The following is a 12,681-nucleotide window of genomic DNA, read 5'->3' as shown; positions in this document are numbered from 1 at the left end:
CCTTCTAATTTAGATGGTCGCATATGATAGTGGGAGGTGGAAAGCATTAAATATACAGAATTTTTTTTTAAAATGTGTTAAATATTGTACCACCAAAAGAACTGAACAAGACAACAGAATTCCAAATAACTCTGGCAACAACAGTATCTTTATATGATAGGCAACAACAGTATCTTTAAATACAATACAAATAACATTAGCAATTAGAATAGTAGAACTGGGATAGAGGAAGACCTTCTCATAACTATGTCGACGGAAAAGTAACTCTTGAATTTTTTTATCATGATGCATCACTAATTTGGGACTCCATCTAATTTTGTCTTTTTCATCTGGCCCAATAGTGCAGTAATCTAGACTAAGTTCAATCCATTATGCACTTGATATCTCCAGTAGATTAATCTTGGCTTGTGACAAAGATTCTGAATGATAGACTATGAGATGTATTTACCATTTTATTACAATGCCCATGAAATACTAGGAAGAAACTCTCAAGCTGAAACGGTTGTTTAAAATCAAGTAGAGCACAAACCGAAGGCCAGGCAAAGAATCTCTTCAAACAACTTAAGACTGCAGTTGTGGATTCTAGTTCAAATTTGAACATGCTGCTGTACAATAAGAGACCAAGAATAGAAACTGGTTGAGTGCAGAAAAAAGGATATTTTGTCATGTCCCAGGCATGATACTCGATCAACCCTTAATCATTTTGGGAAATTGTCTTAACTAATATAACAATTACACATAACAATCGATGCCTAACTGAGAGCGATTTCTTTATAACAAAATATAAATTAAGACAGCACCAGGGAGGGATTAATCAAACATGGATTAATTAAGAGGGGCATTGGTTAGCAAGGGACACCTCTTTACAATCCATTACATCCATAAGGAAGGGGGTGTGGCTACTCAGAGGAAGGACGGGATTCAATTGATGAGAAGAGACTGCATGAAGGAGTACACCAGTATCACAGGCAGGTTATTCGATAAGCAGCTACAGCAAGTGGTATGAATATTTAACGAAATTCTGTGCACATGTGAAATGAATATAACAGTTTTAATAAGCAGACATCTATATATATTTTGACATGTATAATGATACGATGAATATCAATACATAATAGAACAATATGCAGAATTTATATATCCATAATATAACAAACACAAATACAGAATGAACAGGTTTATGTTTCGATAAGTTTAGATATTCATAGTGACTGTGTAAGGTATGGCTCTATATCTATATCTATGACTTGGTAATGGACAGACCTACAATAATTAAACATATCGGGATGTAGAAGGGAAGCAATAAGGGGGAATGGTGAGGACTCACTAGGTACACCACCCATGGGCATTCAAGGACGCATGGGCCAAGTGGGACAAAGGAATCCGCTCTTGGGCCAAGGGTTGAGCAAGGACACCCTATTGCAAGATTCTCCCTACACACCCATGTAGGTTGATTATTGGGGGTCAAGGATACTCAAAAGTAGGAAGGAGGGATAGCCTGATAAAGGGGAATGTCATATAGGGTACCACATCATCCCCTATCTCCATCTTTGCTGCTTTGGGGCCCTTTGAGATTAGTACTAGACATAAAAGTATAACCAAACTTATACGGCATAAGTGCGTTTCTTTAAATCTCTGATATTGATATATTATATGCATTGCTACCAAATTTGATTACAGACCCTAAAACAGGTTTTGTTTCTAGACTAGAATTGTATCTTTAAAATTTATTATGTTCTCTTCATATGAAATTTGTGGAAATCAGGGCAAATTACAAGACAGTCCAAAAAGGGGACATTACATATTTAGTGAAGAGTTCAGCATCGAAAATAGGAGACAAATTGCCTGATCCCTAAATTATTAGCTAAAAATGAAAGGATAGAAATTTTCTCTAACATCAATTTGTATATCTTAAATGAACATAAAAGATTGAAAACAGTCATAAGTTAAACACGAAATGTAAAACAAACAAAGACAGTAACTAAATACCCCCCCAAACTGATGTACATTGTTCTGTAATGTTCATTAGTATATTTACAAATATAAGGAAGCGTATTGGCTGGATAAGACCAAACAAATGCAGATAGCCTTGGAACTAAGCATGCAAAATACACCTCAACTAGTCTAACTTACATGCAATGCGTTGGGATTAAGTGCTCTAACTGACATACAATCAGTCAGACTCCAATTAGTTTCCCATGCAATCAATTAGACTCCAATGAACTAAGACAAGTGTGTCTACAAATATTTATAATGGAACTAAACACTGAAAGAGAAGATAATTACAAGAATGATTTGATTATGTAGAAAGATATAGAAGGGAAAGAAATAAGTCCTGTCCACTAGTTCTTACACTAAGGACAACAAACAACATGAACTGTCCTATCAATCAATTACTATATTTGTAGGTTGGTTGATCATTTGGTGAAGGACTAGCCATTTCATTTGAAAAATATGTACCAACAATATTTTTTGACCAAAGAAACAATTGTAAAGTGGCCTTTGATTTATTGGTGAAGTTTTTTGGCTACCAAAGATAAATTCTTCCTAAGTGCACTATCTCAACACTATAAGGGATGCAGGAGATATTGTGCCTTGGGTGAATTTGGTGACATTTATTGGTTGTAAAATGGGCTTTGTATTACTTGATAAGCTACGTTGGCTAAGTATGTTAGTGTCGTCGAGGGTAGTTGTCCGTTGCATGACGGTTCCCCACAGGTGGTAACCACAACCCTCGACCGTGTCTTTATATATGCTCTTGTACTTGTTGTTGAGGAGACGGAGGGAAGAATGATTATTGTACTAGACATTTTGGCATTAATGGAAGCATTGCTCTGAGTTCCTAGTTACTATTCTATCCTATGGTTATTATCTAAGTGTTGATATGCAATATTAATACCACACCCCACGGGGTAAACATCTGGTGCCGTTGCCTAGACATACTCGGGAAAGGAAGGAGAGGATGGCGTACGGACACGATGGGCCTACCCGTTGGTGAGATTAACCTAGAGGCCGACAATGCACAAACGGAGCTCTACGACGGAAAAGACACTGCAATGAGGGAATTCTCAATCCTGCTTCAGGCGGCCATCAAGACCTACGTCCGAAGAGAGGCCATGGAGGCTGAAGTCCCAACAAGTGTCGTGTGGACCGCACTGGAAGTTAGCCCTGCAGTGAATATATTGATGAACCACCTCCCCCGGTTGCTTGCACAAGCATCACTGGCACAACAAACTTGCCTGGAGGAGATTGCCCGTGAGGAGCGACGCCAACAGGTCCTCCGACAATACGAAGAAAACAATCGTTGCTGGCAAGAGGCGAAGGGGAAATTGAACCCTGAACCTCTAGGAGGAATAAAGAACATTCTATACTATAATAATGGTGTCATACTATTGACATAAATTGTATTCGACAGGATGAATTAATAAAGAAGTGTTCTATTTTTTATGTGTTGTTGCTATTTATGAAGATGTACGAGAATTAATGCCCAACTTATTAAATAAGGATAGAAATAAGTAGGCACAAAGTTAGGAGTGGGAGGCCGCACACAGAGCCTTGATTCTGGAACAACAATTAGAACGTACATGAAGGCTGAGGCAACTTGCCGAAGGACAACCTGCCGAAGGGTTGCCCTAAGGGAACCAATGAGGTGTCATAGTGAGTGCGGGAGCAGAAGCCGAAGGATATTTCTACGTGTCGCCAGAACACAGTAGGGTGAGAAGCTACGAAGAATTTTTGGAAGAAACAAGGCTACGAAGAAATCTGGTCGAAGAGACCCGAGATTAGTTCAGGAATTTATCCCTTACACCATGCACGGAGGACCACCGAAGGGAGCAAACAAAGGACGAGGGTGAGAACTGAGGAGAGGGCAACCGTACGACCGTAGGTGCGGAGGAGGCACAAGCACACGGCAGACATGACCCCCTCTTGGGACCCATCACACCAAGTACACGGGTACAAAACACCGTACCCCCAGTCACTCAAACAGGAAACACCACCGGCGCGAGGGGGAGTGGTGCAGGTGCACGACAGAAATAGCCACCTCTGGGGACACGACCCCCATTAATGGCCAATAGGCAGAAGCTGCCGAAGTTCACTGGCGACGGGAAGGAGGATCCAGTAAGGCACTGCAAAACCTGCGAAACCATATGGACGGCCAATGGTGTCACGGACCAAGACGAATGGACGACGCAATTTCCAACGACATTACGGGGAGTTGCCATCGACTGGTACACGGATATTGATAAAACTGCAGTGGCCACATGGGACACGCTGCGAAGAGCCTTCGAGAAGGAGTTCCGCCTACTCCGAGATGATAATGAAATAGTGGCAGAGATATACAGTACAAAACAAGGACAAAAGGAATCAATTTGTGCCTACGGAAAGCGCTTGAAGGAGCTAATTGGGAAAATGGAGAGTCAGTCGGCCGACGGACTCAAGAAGAGGTCGTTCGTAGAAGGCCTAAATCCTAGTTTGAAGAAGAAAATGAAGATAGTCCCTCCTTCGTCATACAATGATGCATACAATAGGGCTATGGACTTAGAAAGTGAATACAAAACGTCCAAGAAAAAGGGGAAGTCCTCCTCCGAGGAAAATGACTCTTCCTCTGATGAGAGTGGTAACGATGAGTCGAAAAAGAAAGTGATGGCCCTATAGAGGGACATGGAGCGTATGATGAGGGAATTTAAAGCAATGAAAGGCTCTACTAGCTGGACCGAAGGAGACGTGTGTTCCACGGAGTGCAAGGAGGAAGGACATACGAAGGGTACATGCCCGAAGAAGGCCTTTTGCGAAACTTGCCAAGTAATGGGACACTCCATCAAGGAGTGCCCATACAATATGAAGACTCGAAATACGCAAGTGTTGTTCACTGAGCAGGCCACAACATCCGCACCAGTGAGTACAGCCTAGCAAACCAACACAACGGCATCATCTGGAGGTTACCAGGACAACAGACGCAGCGGCGAAAGGAATAACAATAACCAAAGCTGTATCCAGTATGACGCCAAGAGCCGACCAATGATCCAATGTAGGGCCTGCAATCAGTGGGGGCACTTCGCCCGGGATTGCACGAAGGAAGCCCACCCCTCAACACCTCTGCTGATGGTGTGGGCCAGGCGACCATGAGGATGCAAATTGCCCGAAGCCAGGAGTAAACCTTTTGAACATCGAACCCGACAAGATAGAAGTGTTGGCAATCACAAGGGCACAAGCCAAAGAGGCCACATACCCAGATCCTCGCACGGAGACTGAGAGAGTGCGGGAAGCAAGGGTCGAGATCACAAAGGAAATGGCCGCACAAGGGCAAAACAGCCACGAGGCCACAAGCCTATCACGAACGAAGGGAGAAGAGAGAATCCTACGGCAAATATTGCAAATAGAGGTACCCATGAAGGTTCAAGACCTCCTTGAAACCATATCGCAGTTGAAAATGGCTATCTTGAACTTCGTACCCACACAAGCTAAAACGAAGGGGGTCGTAAGCCCCACGGTCGACCCTATGTTGATAGTAGTCAACAGCAGATGCCACCCTACAATGGTAGAAATGGGCATCCTAGGGACTACCTTAACAGACAGCATTGTGGACAGAGGGTCAGGAGTAAATGTGCTCCTAGAAGAGACATGGAAAAAACTCGGAAAGCCTACATTGTGCCCCCCCAAATTCAATCTGCTAGGGGCAGATCAACACGGGATTAAACCCCTGGGTACCCTCATGGGCCAGCAAGTGATGATCCACACGTAGCCATTCGTGTTGGATTTTGTAGTGATTCCACTGAAGTACAAAGGGTACGACGCCATTCTCGGACGTGGGTGACTAATTGTAGCAAAGACAAACCATAATTGGAAGCAGAATATGCTCACCCTGGAAAGCGCAAGGAGGAAGTGTGTGATCGATCTCCGTATGCAAATGGTGAGCGAGGAGTTGGCATCCTCCTCCGATTCCGAATCTAAAGGAGACCAGTTGGGTGGGAATGAAGACCGACGCGGAATGGAGCCCAGTGACGAAGGGGTATTAGAGTTGGAAGCACGCTCGAGGGATGACGGGGACTCCATGAATGGCCTCTTCCATTGGCAAATGGAAGATTATGAGTTGTTTACACCCTCGTGCAATGTATTGAGTATCGAGGAAGAACTAGATGCATTCCCTCCCGAATACGGGGAATACAAGGAAGGCCTTGTATTGAATATCGAGGAAGAACCAAATACATTCCCTCCTAAATACGGGGAATACAAGGAAGGGGAGGCCTGTTTGAATGACACCCCCGCACACCAGTTCCCGAAGGGCACATATTAAATACCAAGAAGCCAATTTGAAGGAGACAAATCTGGGAAAGGCAAGTGATCCCAAGGTCATCCTTGCCAGAGATGACTCGAACCCAGTGTTGAAGGTCGCCGCCTTCAAAATTTTCCTAGAGTACAAGGATGTTTTTGCATGGACTTACAAGGACCTGGAGGGCGTGCCCCCAGAGCTATGTGTACACCGCATAACATTGGTACCGAGAGCCCAACTGGTAAGGAAGCGGACTTACCGTATGAACAAAAATTATGCTGCATGGTGAATGACGAAATTGACCGGATGTTGGAAGCGGGCATAATCTTCAAGGTACAGACAAGCGAATGGGTGTCTCCCATTGTGATTTCCCTCAAGAAAGAGGCCAATCAGATCCGAATCTGTGTAGACTTCCAGTGTCTGAATGTTGTCACTATTAAAGACCCGTTTCCCATACCCTTCACCGACAACATCCTCAAGGAAGTGGCTGGACATGAAATATACTCCTTCATGGATGGATTCTCTGGGTACAACCAGATATCCATCGCGGAGGAAGATAAGTTGAAAACTACCTTCGTGGTGGAGGACGGTGTGTATGCATACAACCGAATGCCCTTCAGCCTATGCATTGCACCGGCAACCTTTCAGCGTATCATCTTGCACATCTTCGACAAGATGTCAATAGGGAACTTCAAAGCTTTCTTGGACGATTGGTCTATTTACAGCGAGCAGGACATCCCCCTAAAGGCCCTTGGGGAGTGCCTGGAGAGATGTCGAAGGGCACGGTTGGCCCTTAATCCGAAGAAATGTAGATTCATGGTACCATAGGGAAGATTGATTGGTCATATTGTGTGCAAAGAAGGATTGAAAACGGACCCTAACAAGATTTGGGTCATAGTAGAAATGGAAGTTCCTCCAGACGTCACGGGGGTAAAGTCTTTCCTTGGTCATGTAGGGCACTACAGGAGGTTCATCAAGAACTTCGCTGAGGTGTCCCACCTGTTGGATAGATTGACACGGAAAGGGGAGCCATACATCTAGACAAAGCCACAGAGCGACGCATTTGAAGAGCTGAAAACGAGATTGATGGGAGCACCCATACTCGCATACCCGAACTGGGATAAGGAATTCCACGTTCACGTGGATGCTTCAAATTATGCCATCGGGGCTACACTAGCTCAGGTAGGGGGACACGGGTTGGACCACCTGATTTATTTTGCGAGCAGGTTGCTCTCCAAGGTTGAAAAGAACTACAATACCACGGAGCACAAAGCCCTCGGCATGCTCTACGCCGCATAGAAATTCCGACATTACCTACTAGCTACACCATTCACATTTTACGTAGACCACCAGGCACTAATGTACTTTCTAAACAAGCCTATTATTCAAGGGAGGATAAGTCATTGGCTATTGCTACTACAGGAGTTCACGTTTACAATTGTGGTAAGACCAGGACGAAGCCATGTCATAGCAGATCAGCTGTCTCAGATTAAGTCAGGGGAACCTCCGGAGGGAGTAAATGATGACTTCCCGAATGCACACTTGTTCCAAATAGCCGTACTCCCTTCGTGGTACAAGAATATTGGAGAGTACCTATCGACATCCCGATTCTCGGAGGACATGCCTCCAGGGGAATGAAGGAAGCTAGTATTAAGGAGCAAGACCTTTCAACTGATCAATGGCTTACTCTACAAAATGGGACCCGACCAGGTACTAAGGCGTTGTGTCATGGAGGAGGAAGTCCCCAGTGTATTGAAGGAGGCACACGAAGGACCCGCAGGCGGACATATGGGCCCGGACACTACGGCCCGCAAGGTGTTGCTGGCAGGGCTGTGGTGACCAACCGTACACAACGACGCCCGGGAGTGGGTCATGGGGTGCGACACTTGCCAACGGGCGGGTAAACCTTTGAAGCGAGACTTCATGCCCCTCAACCCTTCGCACGCACAGGAACTCTTCAAACGATGGGGACTCGAATTTGTAGGGCCTCTTAAGGCTAGTCGTGCACGACGGTGCCGTTACATTGTGGTCGTGACAGAATACTTGACTAAGTGGGTGGAGGCGACGGCCCTCCCGGATAACTCTGCAGTAAGTACGACTAAATTTATCTATGAACAAATTATTACGAGATATGGCATACCTATTCAGTTGATCACCGACTTTAAGATTTTCCACTCTTTATCAAGCCCGTACTACCCACATGCCAATGGGCAAGCTGAGGCCACTAATTAAATATTGGTGTCGGTAATCTACAAGTCCTACGAGGTAGAAAAGGAAGACTGGGAGGAGAAGTTACCCTCCGTACTATGGGCCTACAGAACGCCTTACAAGGTGACCACCGGTCAAACTCCATTTCAAGTTTTTTTAAAATGAATGATCTCGTCTTTGTTCACTACAACTTTCGCCTAAGAATGAGAAAAATTAGGGTTACAACATGTCATCCAATAGAAAAATAACACCCAACGCCTTTATTAAATAATAAAAGTCTTTTTGGCCCTTGGCCCCTTGACCCCACCTTGGGGGCGCTGCCCCAAACCCTCGTCAAAAAATATGGGGGGAAATTGCGTCGATAGAAGTAGGGAAAATTTAACCTCCGAGTTTGACATTGATTGGATAGACCAGGTAGATATAGAGGCTGAGACTGTAGCTATGGCAGAGGAGGAGCGAAGAGCACGAGCCAAGACAGGAGATTCAAAGATAGATAGTGACACAGATGTTCCTGATGTTGGTGAGCATGGCATGGTGTCATGGGGAGCGGCTATGGTTGTCGAATCATCCAGAGCCTACCTTAGATGCCTTCGCAGGGGGTCGGGGCCAAAGGGTGCAGGCTCCTCTGAGCCATAGGCTTGTAGTTGTATTTACCTTTGGTATTTGTATGGAACATTTGATGATGATAATATGATGACATGGATTTTTTATTCCATGAGTTTTGTAATATTGTATACATTTGACAATATTTATATATCTATGTTTGTTATTTCCTTCAGCTACAATTTGCGTTTATGCTTATGTGATTGATGTATACTTGTATATGTAATCAAATGAATCGAGTTTGATAATGTTATTGTGTCTTTAAGGTGTGTTCAATAAAGGGCGCATGAAACAAGTTTTAAATCTTTAAAAATCTCTAAATTTCTTGATTTTTTTATTTTCCCGAGTCCAACCGAGTTTGAAGTCGAGTTTGACTCTGAGTCCCAAGTCCGAGTCCGATTTGGCCTTCCAGAGTCCGAGCCGAACTCGAGGCTCGTTTCTTTGATCAATGCTGCTGAAACAATCTTACAAAATAGAGATATGAGATTAGATAAGAAGCTTAATACTGATCTCAAGCAATCCACTGTCAAAATCACACAACAGTAAAGCACAACTTGCTGTTCTAAATCTGAAAATCAATAACACGCAAAACCAGCCACACCCGGCAACACCAAAAAGCTCACAACTCACTCACATCAACACGGAATCACACCAAATCAAAAACAAATGAAATATATGGCTTAGACGAACAACTTAGAACCTCAAACCTGCAACTTCAAAGTCCGAAGTCCAAGGCATGCATCCCAAGGTAGCAAGGAAAGGGGCGGCCCAACAGAAAAACTCGATTAGCAAGGAAAAATTCATTTCAACACATTGGATTCTGCCCTTTGGAGGACTTCATCGCCCATATGATGGTCAATTTTTGGGCCAATACACACAACGAGATGAGCATTAGGTAGGGAGATATGAGCAGAAGATTGCTTCAGCCACCACGTCCAACAACACCAAAATCACAGCAAGAACCAAGAAACTCCAAAACCACCCTGAAATTGAATCAAACACTTCAAAAACGTCACCCAAAAATCATCTATCCAGCTAGGTATTGTGTCTCAAATACAAAACTGAAGCAACTAGGAAGCTCTTCCAACTTCGAAGTTCAATCACTAACCATTCCGGCAGCACAACGGTGTAAATTCTCAAGATGCCCAAAATGAGAGACCAAGGCTCTTATTTATAACATTTGCTCCACCAAATTCAAATTCAACTACTCCCAAATTCGCCCAAAGAAAATTATATTTCATTTCATTTCAAAATGGCGTTGCATTTCCATTTCATTTCACCACATGGGCACCCAAGGGGAAATTCGCACCATCTAGACAAGTTCGCCCATTTGCAAGGTCTACAATTGACGACTTAAAACATTATTTCATTAAGGCGCCCAACTTAGGAGAGCAATAAAATCATTTGAATAAAACATGCTTTATATCTCCAAAGTCATCCAAATAACAATTCAATATTAACTTTTCCAAAGTCGTCCAAATAACAATTCAAGATTAACTTTTCCAAAGTCATCCAAATAATAATTAAATATTAACTTAAGAATGCAGTGTTAATATTTAATAAATCATTCTGCAAGCCAAATGCTGATCAATACCAACTAGATTGAGGATTGAAGTGCTGAACCTAAAGTTGGACTAAACTGGAGTTCTGAACTACCCTGCTAAAAATAGAACTGCTTGAAATGGCACTTACTAAAAATATTAAGTCCTGAAAACAACTCCAAACAGCTTGTTTTTTCAAGCCATGAGAAGAAGCTCAGAAAACTCTGAATAATCTAAAAACCCTAACAATTGCCACCAACTTACTAAAAATAGTAAGTTCTGCAAACTTCCCTAAATTGATTGCGTATCATACCACTGCGAAGCTTACAGAAAACCCAGAAGAAAACTTTGATTCATTCTACCAAACTCCAACTGCCTCTCACTCAAAATCCTCTCAGAAGATGGAAACCCTAATTTTGCCAAAAATAGCCTACGGGCTTCCTAAAGAGGCTATTCTTCAGCAGGTGTGATCACTAGCTAGAAGAGGACATTACATCATTTTCTGTAATAATTTTGTGTGCGAACAAAGATATATCTGGCACGCATTGGCATCTCTATTATTAATTCATGTATTCATTTTATCAAATCGAGCAGTAAACATGGTGCACAAAAGTAGTTCCATGATCTAAGGAATTTGATGGTGGAGATCTTGGTAATGGATGGATGGTAAGGATCAAAAAGGACCATTTTGGAAGATCAAAAAGTGTGTTTTTGAATTTATGTGAAGGGCTAAGATCTTCTTGATTGAATGGATGCACAAGATTGAACAAGGGATTTTTTTGGAGAAGTGGAAAGAATGGGTCATGTACATGAAAAAATCATTTTCAAGACATACAACCTAGGAACTTAAGCAAGATATTCCTCGATTAAGCATGTTTTCATTTGTGCAAATGATTAGCTAGATTAAATAATTAATTTTAGCTGCGAGGGGGTAAATGAGGAATCAAATAAATAGATTTTATTTATTTAATGTTTGGAAAAGGAATGATGAACTTAAATAAATGATTATGGAATTTATTTATTTACGGTTGGACATTAGAAAATGATTGATTAATTGAACAAATACTCATGATTTATTCAATTAATGTTAGAAGAAAGGTCTAATTAATTAGTTAGTTAAATTAATGTTGGTAGAAAGATTAAGATATTAATAAAATAAATCTGATTTATTTAATTAATTTAGAATGGTGATGTGAAGGAATGCTAATGATAGAAAAAATGTTGAGAGGCAATTTTAGGTGCTTACAAGTTGTATTCCAATTGGAAGTATGTACCAGTAGGCAAATTTAGAGTAGCAATTTCAAATACACAAGTACTGCCGCTTTAAAATGAATGTGGAGAAATGAAGCCAACTTCAATCAACAAAGGGTGAAGAAAATAGAAATCTTTTTTTCAAAGGTTGTTATATTCCCTATTTTCATGGAATGTAAGAGCATATTCAAATGGACATACATGAATTTGAAAATGTGCCACCAAATTTCTATGTGCGCAAAATTTCACAAGCGTGGGAGCCACAACCATTGGCATTAAGCAAGATCTAGGTAATCCAAATTGGAGTCATGTGGTTGAAACCCAAGGTTAAAAAATTGAACAATATATAAGGCAAATGGAATGAAATCCCCTTGAGAGCTTCCATAATGGATTTTGTACGTCAAATTAGCTTGGTCATATGATCCAAGTGATAGCTTCAAATAATTCCCAAGCATCTTCTACAATCTATGTGTAATGTGCCGCTTTTGGGATGCTAAAAATAAATGGATAATCAATTAAATTATTATTGTCTTAAAGCAATTAATTATTTTATATAAAGTGGCTTTTATAGTTAAAATTATAATATTATTAAAGACACTTTATGATGCATTTCTTAAATTATTTTACTTTACATTTTCATTTGGAGAGGTTGCTACATAATATATTATAAAAAGGTGGTGGAAGATGTTGGCATATACGAGAAATTATTTCATCGGAGAATATTGCGGAGCTTGGCTTCCAGGAACTTGAGGACAGAAACCATCGAGTCTGGCAGATTGGATGAAAACCAATCTCCTTGAATGGGTG

The 12,681-nt window shown here is 41.9% G+C and overlaps 1 protein-coding gene across 1 annotated transcript in view; it reads right to left on the bottom strand.

The window, feature by feature from the left end:
• LOC131040149 (alpha-soluble NSF attachment protein 2) overlaps positions 1-12,681 on the bottom strand; it is a 172,709-nt gene that overhangs the window by 101,376 nt on the left and 58,652 nt on the right. The window lies entirely within an intron of this gene.

This window comes from Cryptomeria japonica, chromosome 11, assembly GCF_030272615.1.
Source record: "Cryptomeria japonica chromosome 11, Sugi_1.0, whole genome shotgun sequence".
In the NCBI taxonomy this organism is placed as follows: Eukaryota; Viridiplantae; Streptophyta; class Pinopsida; order Cupressales; family Cupressaceae; genus Cryptomeria; species Cryptomeria japonica.
The sequence above is the reverse complement of the archived record's forward strand: the minus strand, read 5'-3'. Positions and strand labels throughout refer to the sequence as shown.